Source organism: Rhodamnia argentea, chromosome 11 (assembly GCF_020921035.1).
Source record: "Rhodamnia argentea isolate NSW1041297 chromosome 11, ASM2092103v1, whole genome shotgun sequence".
In the NCBI taxonomy this organism is placed as follows: Eukaryota; Viridiplantae; Streptophyta; class Magnoliopsida; order Myrtales; family Myrtaceae; genus Rhodamnia; species Rhodamnia argentea.
The window spans coordinates 6,358,244-6,370,506 of NC_063160.1; positions in this window are offsets into that span (position 1 = coordinate 6,358,244).

The following is a 12,263-nucleotide window of genomic DNA, read 5'->3' on the forward strand; positions in this document are numbered from 1 at the left end:
TGTCATGTCGCATGTTTGCATCTTATATGTCGGGTTTGCTATATTATATTCTCTTTCCATTTAGATAGTTTCCATGTCATTCATGCATACATTTAAACATGAGAAAACCTAAAAATAACTCCACTCTCTGAACTTTGAATTGATTCAATTCGAGTTGCTAAACTTAGGATTTTCATGAAATTTAAGGTACCGAAAGGGCATTAGTTTTAATTAACTAATATAACCAAGTCCCCGAACACTTAATCTCTGATTTGTAGAAGTAAAATAGTTCTCCCGCTATTTTGCTTAGGTTCCTAATCAACCTACCAAAAATGATTAGTGGCGACTCTGAATTTTACATCATTTGAATTAACCAATGTTGCGACTTGGTAGGGCTTGGGAGAGTCCGTATTGGGTTAGTTAAATAATTAACCTGATAATCCATTAGCCTAAAAATTAATTTTTTAGGTCGCGACATAAGTCCAAAATTATGATGAAAAATTCGGCATCCCCTCTAGGCCTCATTTGAAATTTTCAAACTAGTCCGGTCCAGCCGCCTATCAAATTAAGCTCAATTGACCCGACATCCGACCCTAAATGCCATAACATGCTTTTGACTGATAGAAAATAAATGTGCTATGCATGATAAAATTATTTTTGTGAGAACCATTACTAATTCTCATTTTTATAAAATGATAAACGAAAATTAAAATTTAGGTGTCAACAATCTGGACCATCGTGGGTTGAAGATTTGATTGAAGACGCATCGGTGATTCAACACGCATTCCTAGATAATTCCGCAATCGTACGTCGATAGAGGTTAATCGTACTTCTCGATATTAAATTCCAACACCTTGAATGATCACTGGTTTAGGAGCAGAGGTGATTGCTTCCTGAATGGAACATACTAGGGCAGGTTCCTTTGGTGCTTGCATTGATGGGTGAAGGATTCTGGCAGTGGATTTTTCCTTTTAGTGGATGGAAGCATCATGGTGTTAGGCTTGTTGGCGGTGGCAGAACCTCCAGTTTCCTCCCTTCGTCGGGTTCAACGGCAAAACCATAGGGCGAGAATGGCCACTTTGGAGTTCGAGGAGGAGCTAAGGTGCAAAAACCTTAATTTTTTTATTATTAAAAGTTGAGGTAAGTTCAAATTTCGAGAATCAAATATATTATTAAGGAGATAGAACGTAATTTTTGGTCCCAGAAAATAAAATTTAAGGAATCTAAAAGTTGGCCAGCAACTAAAGGGCTAACTCAACCCCTCCTCAGTCTAAATAGTCTTCAAGAACTCTTCTTCTTCTTCCTCTTGTAGAAACCATCATGAGAAATGAAGAAAACTTAGATGGGGAGCACGTAGAAACCAAGGAAGAGAGAAATAAGAGAGGAAGGGTAATGTTTGTTGCATTGGCCACTTTGGACGCCTCAACAAGCTAATCCGTTGCATAGTGCTTGGTAAGGGCTCGAACCATTTATTTCATGAAATTGAAGGAATTTCGTAGTTGAGTTGTAAATTTGGATCTATTCAAATTCTGAGTAGCTGGGTTCAATCTAAGTGCTTCTTAGCTGCAAAATCTTGTAATTGCACCGGTGCAGGCTCTTCTCTAGCCATCTTGCCTGACTTATTTGAATGTACATAAGGTAAGAGGACTCTAATATAGTACACCAAGGATTTTATTGAAGTATCTCCAATTCAAATGCATCATATCCTGAACAAGGGTGATTTGGTCAAACAAGTGTTCAAACATAAAATAATAAACGTGAAACATAATTATGGTATTATGTCTTGTCAGAACACAATTATTTCTGTACTTGATTTTTCCTTTCCAAATAAAGCTATTGTTTTTCAAATTTGTTAGAAATCTCAACATTATGAGGACATACCTAGTCCTTTTAAATCTTTCCAATCTATACTCCAATTACTATGTTGTGTAAAAGGAAAGAGACATAAGGCTGATATATGGATCCACTAGTTTCAGCTGTAGGTAGTATTGTGAGTTTTTATTAGCTACATCTAATAAACACATCTAAGGGTGTGTTTGTTTTGGCCTAAGTTTTGTTTGAGAATTGGTTTTCCGAACTTTCACTCGTTTAGTTCCCCGAAAATGACTTAGTAAACGAAAAATTCATGCATATAATTAGAAAAGTTAATTCCTAAATCTAAAGAGGTGAAAATACTTTAAAAAATTGCTCATCTCGAATTTTTAATATTTTCAATATTTTTTGCATTTTTTATTTTTTATTCTTTGAATTTTTTTGTTTTCTTTTTCTTCTTCCTCCGCCTATCCCTAGGCATTGGCAATGGCTAGTTACCAGCTATAGCGGACATGGGCCGCTGACCTCGAGGCTCGAGCTTGCTATGGCCTGTTGTGGTGGAGGGAGAAAGAAAAAGATAAAAAACAAGATAGAAAAACATTAATTAAAAGTTTGATTCGTTTTGGCAAGGAGATAAAGTCATTCAATTCAAATCATTTTCTAAATGAGATCCAATCACTAGAAAACGATTTCACTTATATATCACAAAACATAGGTAAGCTAAGTATTTTACTGAAAAATGATTTCTTGAAAAGCATTTTTCTTCCGTAAGCCATGAAAATGGCATACCCTAGGAACACTATAACCAGAATTAGAAACACTACATGATAGAAGAGAAGAATTGGAGCAACATGGTTTGGAATCCCTCAAAACTTGATGTGGAACGATGACGATTCCGAACTCTAGCGCTTCCCCTCTATTTCCTCTTTAGAACACTAGCAAAATGAGAAAACCATCCAAGAAAATAAATGATATATTCTAATTTGTGCGTTAGTGGGTTAGAGGATGGATTTGGGCCCATTTATAGAGTTTTTGGCTGCAGGCCCTCTCATCATGGTCGGGCCTAACTAGACCAACACTAGCCAGCCCATATTAAACTAATTAAGAATATATACATGTGTGTGTGTGTGTGTGTGTGTGTGTGTGTGTGTGTGTGTGTGTGTGTGTGTGTGTGTGTGTGTGTGATACTTCAACGGACCAACCCGTTAAACGATAAATATTAATTTCAATTAACTAAGCCCATATAAAAAAAATTCTAATATTCTCCCACTTGGGCTATATTAATTGAAACGGTGCTATATGTACGCACCTTTATGTAGGTCATGTGATTATTCTTAATAGTCAATTCAATCTCAAAAATTTTCAAACACCGAATCATAGCGGTAATCGCATCAATAGACATAGAACCTTCCATGGCCACGAATGCCTTTAATTCTAGTGATATGGATTTAATATGATAGTGTGCCAAATGGATAACACCTCACAAAATAATGATGATTTATATATCATCACTTTCGTTAGTCATATTCTCTCTTTTTATGTATCATGAAATCTGATGTGCCACCAAAAAATATCCTTGTGGTTCCAATGAACATACATATGTATTATCCGTAAAGTGAACTTCATTTTATGTGTAATAAGACATATCATTAAGGTTAACAATTGAATGCCCCTAGCCTTTACTCATAGTTCACATAATGCCTTGAGATTTTCACTAGATATATGTATTCAACTTGATGATGATGCATTCACAAATACGTTATTGAATGCAAAAGAGTTTATACATATCAAATTATTGCACAATTGTAATAAATGCAGATGTCAACTTCATTAGAGTCAAAAAACTAAATAGCTCTCATTAAATAACAGCATCCCATGCTGCTCCTAAGTTCATGCTAATGACATATCGTTCAAATACATAAAGGTGAATGCCTTTAGTTAGTGGATCTACAACCATATCATCTATAGAAATATGCTCTACCGCAATGTCACCATTTTGAACTATCACCTTTATAGTAAAAAACTTGACTGCCAAATGCTTAGACCCTTTGAGACCTCTATTATTGTCGATAAACAACAATGCAGAGTTGTTATCACAATACAACTATATGGATCTATCCACAAAGTCAAACGCGATCAACTCCCTAATGAGATTCCAGAGCTAAACAGCTTGAGTAGCGGCCTTAAAGCATGCTATAAACTCTGCTTACATGGTAGAGGATGATGTAGATTTCATGTTTCTTATTTTTCCATGATATTGCACCTCCTGCTAACATATAGATGTATTTTATTATCGACCTCATATCATCCCGACAGCTAGCAAAGTCAACATCTGGATACCCTACTAGTTGTAGGTCTTGAACATGTCTGTAAATCAACATAATCTTTTGTCCTCTTTAAGTACCTATTGACACTTAAATTTTGACCAATTCATTTAGGAAAATTTGCATAAAAAATTAGAGATTAATCTCAGTCTGTCGTTTGCATTTTATTTTCTGCATGCATTAACATCTCTATTTAATCTGACCGACAAAAGAATTGGACTTAAATTGACAAGAAAATGGATCAAAACCCACAAAGAAGAATTAGGTCATCGGGGGAAGCATATGCCAAAAATCACAAAGGCCTCAGAGCCTATTTTGAGCTCAATTCAGCTATCCGGCTTTATTTGGGACTTGCGTAAGCCTGTATTAAATGAGATTCAGTCAGGCCCTTTATCATAAGGGGCCTGCCGAAACTTGATAGGCTTATGGACTTATTTCAGGTTTTGTTTGTAGCTCGTTATTGTCTAATTAAAAGAAAAGTCTTTTTAATTGAATATCCATTAAGTGTGCAAAAGTACGAACAATCCCACAATGGGTAGGGAAAATTCGGTTAGCCCATACACGGGGCCTAGCTGAATTCTCCAATGAGCATAGGGCTCAATTTAATGCAGTTTGGCCGATTGGGACTCAATTTAAGCCATATTTTGATCCCCAGTTCCTTTGCAAATATTAAAACTTTAGGCCCTGACACGCAACGTTTTTGCCTATATAAACAACATTATGTTTATGGTTTACGGACACCAATTCTGACTCACAAAACTTCAAAAAAAAAAAAAAACACATGAGAAGGAGAGGGAGAGCGGCATGGCCGAGCCTTCTCGATTGTGCCTTGCTTGCGCTTCATCGACAACCACACTTCCCCTAGTGTAACTTCCTTTGCCGAGCCTCTCTCCAAAGATGAATAGCCATTGGCTATCTTTGTTGAGCTAAGACAAAGCTGCACCACCGTCTCGCACTTCCCTTCTTAAATCAAGCCATCTTGGTGTAAAGCTCTTATCCTGTGAAGCCGTAATAGACAGACACAAAGGAGAAAAGGGAAAAAAGGGGAGGCCGATCCCAACATTAGTATCACATATTTGTGTCTCTACATTGTTTTATTATTTTTATGTCCTAAGCAAGACCTTAAAAGGCTTAAAGAGAGATAAGGAAAGGAACTCCCCAATATGGTGTAGGGAATTTCCCCGTAAGTTCTCTCTGTATTCCCTCTCTTTGGGGAAGAAAAACATTCAGAGGGAGCTTAGGGGCGGTAGCTGGGGAAGGTAGACCCCAGGTCGGTATAGTAGTCACCCGCACTGGGAGTCATGCTCGGAGCTTGCTCCAAGCTCTCCACTAACATTAGTATCACATAGTTGTGTCTCTCCATTGTTTTATTATTTTTATCTCTTTTCAGATTTTTGCTCGCATATTTCACTTGCAGAAAACGCCAAAGGAAAAGACAAACAGAAGAGAACATTAGAGAAGTGAGATCGAGTGATGGAGTCAATGTCAAAAGAATTTGTCCACTATTTTTTTTTTTTTTGGTCAGAGGATTTGTACTCTATTCAATCTCCACAATTTACTATAGATATTCGAACTGGCATCCCTAGCAAAGAACCTCCGACTCCTTCACGATCAAACTAGCAGTGCCGATTTGCAGAAGCCACAATCAGTAGCAGACATTGACCGTCATACCTTGTGAACAATGGATCGAGCTGTTATCTTGGGCCGCGTTCCCACTATCGACTACTGAGAAGTACCGAGCGACAATAATCACTGGCGCGAGGCCACCCACAAGCTGTCCACAAGCGAACCAACTGTAGACAACAGCCCGACGTTGCCAAAGAGCTCCCCGTGAACAACAAGCCGTTAGCCGTCAAGTCCACCACTTGTTACTGAGTCCCCCTCGGTCCATTATCCACAAGCTAGTCCGAGATTGAGTTCGATCTCAATTCAGTTCAAATTAGGAAAGGTGTCTTTGGTAAATTACTAATCTCGAGATACTTAGAACATATCATTGCCTATTTTGAAAATATTACATATCTAACCATGTTGGTACGATTAGGAAATTTCCTAATCAGAAAATGCCTTATAATTGGATATTTCTATCTGTAAAATTACAGATAAAATATTCAATTAGGTAGATATTTTAAATTCTATATGTTATGATGGGATTTAAATTGCAACTTGATTGATTTCTTTCCTTATTTGAACTGAATCGATTGGTATCTTATCTTTTAGAATATATATTGTCATGCATGATATATTTTAAAATTATAAAATATATAGCATGTATATAATTGCCATGTTACAATAGATTGCATCTTAGGATTAGAATTACGTAGATAATTGAATGTTTAAATTAATTCTAGAATAATTCAAATTAGATTGCATTATAGGATATAATATGCATGTTTAAACAGATTTTATGTCTAAAAATAATCTATCTATAATAGGTTAGGATTTAAGCTAAATTTGAACCCTAAAATATGCAAGACAATTATCTTTAGGCATAGTTTCCTTTATGGTCATTCATAAATTCAAAAATACAAAAATCATTCATGCCAAGTCATATAGATTGCATGATACTTTATACTGCATATAGAATTGCATGATTAAGGTTTTAATTAATTCACAATTCATGCAGTCTATTTAATTAAATCATAACATTATTTGTATGCCATCTAGGATAATCATGTAGCTAAGTAATTAATTCCATATGCATTAGCTTATGATAGCTTCCATATAATTAATTCATTGCATTATAATAGAATTCATGCATCATATGCCTTTTATTTAAAAATCGAAAACCATAAAGTGAGAATAATTGTTTGGCGTATGCTTCTTGCAATTTATTCTGATTTCTGGGTATTTCAATTAATTGATTGGGCAAAAGTACAGTAGGAGAGCCAATATTTGTGTACGGTGCTCACTTTAGTGGCAATATTTTTTTTGGATTACTTAGGTGCCAAATTGGAGAAAAACGATCACTTAAGTGCTAACTCCAGAAAAAAATAATCACTTAAGTGTCAATTCCGGCGAAACAAGACACATGGCATTTTTTAAATTAATTTCTTAATATTATGTGGCATTTTTTTTAAAAGGTCTGTCCACATGGTGTTCATGTGGCAATTTTTCTTTTTAAATTTAGTCTATATGGACGCCACGTGGACTTTTAAACTAAAAATTAAGTTAATTTTTTCTTGAAAAATTAAAACTAAACAGAAAAATAACTTAAAAAAAAAAACACAAACTTGCAATACAGCTCTTGCCGCCCACCATCGCCGGCTGGCGGTGGGTGGGGGATGCTCGGAGGGGTTGCCGAGCCCGAGTGACCCCAGCCAAGGCCTTAACAGGGGTCGGTGAGGCCTTGTTGTAGCTAGCCGAGGCCTCGTAGAACCCACGGCAAGGCTCGACCTTGTCGTCGGCCGACAATGGTGGGCGGCGGCGAAGGCCGTGTACCCTCGCCGTACAACTTAACTTTTTTTTTTTAGTTTTTTTAATATTACATGGATTTTTTTATTGATTTTTAATTTTTTTTGCTGATTAGGATGCTCTGGCGAGCCATGTAGATGCTACGTTAGATTTGCGGCGAAACTCACCGGAGTTGGCACCGACATAACCATTTTTTAAAAAAATTGGCACTTAAGTGATCCAAACAAAAATTGGCACTAAAATAAGCGTCATACACAAATATTGGCACTCCTAGTGTTCTTTTACCTAATTGATTGCATATCCACATGATAACTTATATTAGTGACTTAGGTTAAAATTCAATCAAGTTGCCTGTCAAATGATTTTCATAAAAATGAACCATACCAAAAGGGCGTTAGAAAATCTAGGATAATCAAGTCTTTGAATTCATAATCTCTAGTTCGTAGAAGTAATTAATTCTCCCGCTATTTTACTTAGGTGTCTAATCGACCTACTGTAATTTGATTAGTGGCGACTTCTAAATTAAATATATTTTGCGAAAGGCTCAAACTTTAAGTTGGAATTTGTTATGGGCTTGGGAGAGTCTGAATTAAGTTAATTAAATTATTAACTTGGTAATCCATTAGCTAAGGTTTTTACCATTGAAAATTTAGGTCGTGACAGTACCTTAAAGCCTTCTTGGCAGCAACCCAATGGTCGTGTCCTGGATTTGACTGATATTTGCATAGAAGTCTTGTTGCAAAAGCAATATCGTGTCCGGTGCAAACTTGAGCATACATAATACTTCCAGGTGCACTAGTATAAGGTACATTCTTCATTCGGGGTTTCTTAAAGTTTAAATAAGGACACTGTGACGGACTCAATTTATCTCCCGTAGTGATGGGAGCAATTTCTAGCTTGCAATCCTGCATATTAAATATTTCCAAAATACAATCAACACATGTCCTCCGAGGCAAACACAATATATGGCAAGAATGATCCCTATGGATCTCAATACCAAAGACAAAAGACGCTTCACCAAGGTCCTTCATGCCAAAATTCTCTAATAACATCTGTTTTGTCTCATGTAGTAACCCAAGATTACTACTTGTAAGTAGGATATCGTCTACATATAGTATGTGAAAAATAAATTTCCTCCTACCGACCTTATAGTGTATACATTGATCCGCTTTGTTCTCAACAAAATCGAATGAAGTGATAATACTATGAAACTTCAAGTACCACTGCCTGGAAGCTTGCTTGAGACCATAAACTGTCTTTTTCAATCTACATACAGGCTTCAATAAATAAAAAAAAAAATCTACACACAAGCTTATCATCCGTTGCAAAACCTTCGAGTTGCACCATATAGACTTCTTCATCAAGGTCTCCATTCGTAAAGTCAGTTTTAACAACCATGTAATGTAACTCCAAATCAAAATGAGCTACTAATGCCATGATCACTCTAAAAGAATATCTAGAAGAGACTAGTGAAATAGTAGCTTCATAGTCTACTCCTTCTCATTGAGTGAAACCCTTGGCTACCAGTTTAGCTTTAAATTTCTCATTCTTTCTTTTGGAGTCCCTTTTAGTCTTATGCACCCATTTGCAACCGATGACCTTGTGATTTTTAGGCGATTCAACAAGTTCTCAAACACCATTATGTTTTATAGACTGCATCTCATCTTTCATCACATCCATTCATAAATCTAACTGAGGACAAGAAATAATATCTGTATAAGTCATTGGATCAACCCTAGAGCATATACTGTAGTCATACTCTCCCGGATAGAACATATAGTTTAGTGATATAACCGATCGTTTCTCCATGATGGATCTCCCGAGTGGAGCTATAAAAGCATCGTTACGCCCTTGAGAGGCTTGAGGAGCTTTATCGGGAGCTATCTCAACAACATAATCTTAGACCTCAACAGGTTTAGTTTGTGGTGTGGGAGGCTCCATTGTCCTCTATATAGGAAGAGAAAAAGATACATAAGCATTCACCACACTATTATCCTCAAGAATTTGTAAGCAGCTATCCTTTTTGGCCACATCCAACTCTAGAAACTTTGCTGTCTGTGATTCCACAATTCTTGTTCCTCCATCGGCATTACAAAATCGATACCCCTTTGATTGATCCGGGTAAGATACAAAATAACACCGAGTGATTCTGGAGTCCAAATTACTCAAAGTTTGATTATATAACTTCACTTTTGTAGTACATCCCCAAACCTTGAGATGGTTCAAGCTAGGTTTACATCAATCCATAACTCAAAAAGAGTCAATGGAACAGTTTTGGTAGGTACGTGTTTTAGAATGTACATATCCTTTTTCAAGGCTTTCCTACACAGAAAATAGGTAAATTAGTCCTACCGATCATACTCCTTATCATTTTCATAAGGGTGGGATTGTGCTTTTAGGCCACACCATTTTATCGGGACTCCAAGGCATAATAAACTGAGCTATTGTCCCGGAATTCTCCAAGTATTTAGCAAATGATTTTTTAAGCTGTCCAACATTGGCATGCCTACCAAAATACTCACCATCTTGATATGATCTAACAACCTTTATGACTTTTCCTAACTGTTTCTCAACTTTAGTCAAAAAAATCTTGAACTTGTCAAGAGAGTCGAACTTTTACTTAATCAAGTAAAGATAACTATATCAGTAATATTCATCAATAAATGTAATAAAATAAAAATTTCTACAAAAAGGTTGCCGTATAGAGTCCATTGATATTAATGTGAATGACATTCAATAGGTCAAAACTACAGACTGCAGTTTTCTTCTTTATCTTACACCCGCAAAAGTCCACACAAGTCTCTAGGTCACTTTCAAGAGCAGACAAGATGTCAGCCTTTTCACTCTTTTTCTAGAGATGTGACCAAGACGTTTATGCCACAATGTATAAGATTGCTCCTTAGATGGAAGTATTTTGGAAACAACCTTTTCAGCCATATAAGCGACGTATGTGTCATTGGAAGTTAAATACAATATGTACAATCTATTGGATGTGTTACAACACCTAACCTCATTTGAATTAAAAAACAAAGAAATAACGTTATTATTTATTTTAAATGAGTAGCCACACATATCTAAACAAGATATGGAAACTAAGTTCTGAATAAAAGAAAGGCACATAAAAAGTGTTTCTCAATATTAAATTAAAATCAGAATCTAGAATTAAAATGATATCTTCCACGTACTTAATGTCTACTTTTTTGTTGTTTGCCATGGTGAGCTTTGATTCATCCTAATTTGCCTTCCTCCGATTTATGATTCCCTATATGATAAACACAGCACGCTCGCGCACACATACACACACACATATATCATACGTTAATAGACCAATCCCATTAAAGAGTAAATGTTAATTTCAATTAATTTAGCCCAAATCAGAAAAATTCTTGGACCTTTTTCATGGAGTTTTCCCCTAACCAAACGCACCCTAATAGCCATTTAGATTTTCTAACACCATTCCTCGATCAAGAAAATTAACAATGTAAAGGTCTAGATTTCAATTTTCTCAAATAGTGAAGTAATCACCAAGGGATGCATATAGTCAGGCTTATAGAGTAAAGAAATCCTAGGGAAAATCTGAATATGAGAATGCATGTACAAATTTACCGTAGATTGTGAGAGTCTCTATCCACGGCAATTATGAGCATGACTAAATTTTTGCCTACTTATAGAGCCTTCCATCGATCGGTGTACCCAAGCCCTGCGACTTGAGGGGGGAAAAAAGAAAAAGAAAATCCCTCTCTATAGTCTGTGTCTATGTGGAGAAGTTTGTGATGCCAATGGTCATCTCTCGGATGATCCATCGGATCAGTGATTTACCAGAGAGTGCTTCATCCATGCACGAGGGATCAGGATGGGCAAAGGGGGAAAGAGCACTATCTCAAGATCTGGATTGGCCAAAAATGTTCGTTTTCCTCACGAGTGTGACCGACCCACTATCCTATTTACACTTGAACTATTTTTTTTTTCCTGTTCGGTCCAACTGCTGATCTAGGCTTTCTTGCACTTTTATTGCAGAAATGAACTCTTACGGGGGGATCTCTACCCTTCTACGCACAACGAAGCCAACCATCCTAAACCTATCTTCCAGGTTTAGTTGGTTGGGATTCGCGTAAGATTCCATTCCGGTCCCTGCTCCTATGAAGGGAGAATTGCCCCGCCGGGAAGTTGCTCCCCCACACTGGACTCACCCGAACCCTTGTGATCTTTGAAACCGCCGTGCCATCTATGAATCCCCGACCTACCCGGAGGCAATTTTAGGCTCCCCTATAATTGTGTGAGGTGGTTTACTTGCGGCAACCGGCATACGCAAGAGCAAGCAGGTTTTCGCTGAGGATTATATAAAAAAAAAAAAAAAGAAGAAAGAAGAAAAAAGGAGAATTATAAAGGAAGAGAACGTGGAGACAAGTTAATGGTCGATAGATTCCACTTTTCATGTATCTAAGATAAATATTGTATAAGAATGGATCGTATCTTATATGATGTGATCAGAGCTTTCCTTGATTCTATTCTCCAAGGAATTTTACTGTAATTACATGAATTGTACACGTCTTCTCCCTTATCATGGATCTCGCATTGCATTTTGTTTTAACTTATATATGCTTTCGTTGGCAAAGCATAGGGTGCAATGAATGTCGTGGGTGCCTGCCTGAGTTTGCTCGGATTGCAGGGCTTGCTAATTGAAACCGAGAAAAGTGTCGTAAATTGAAATCTTAAATTTGTGAATCGTGAATGGTG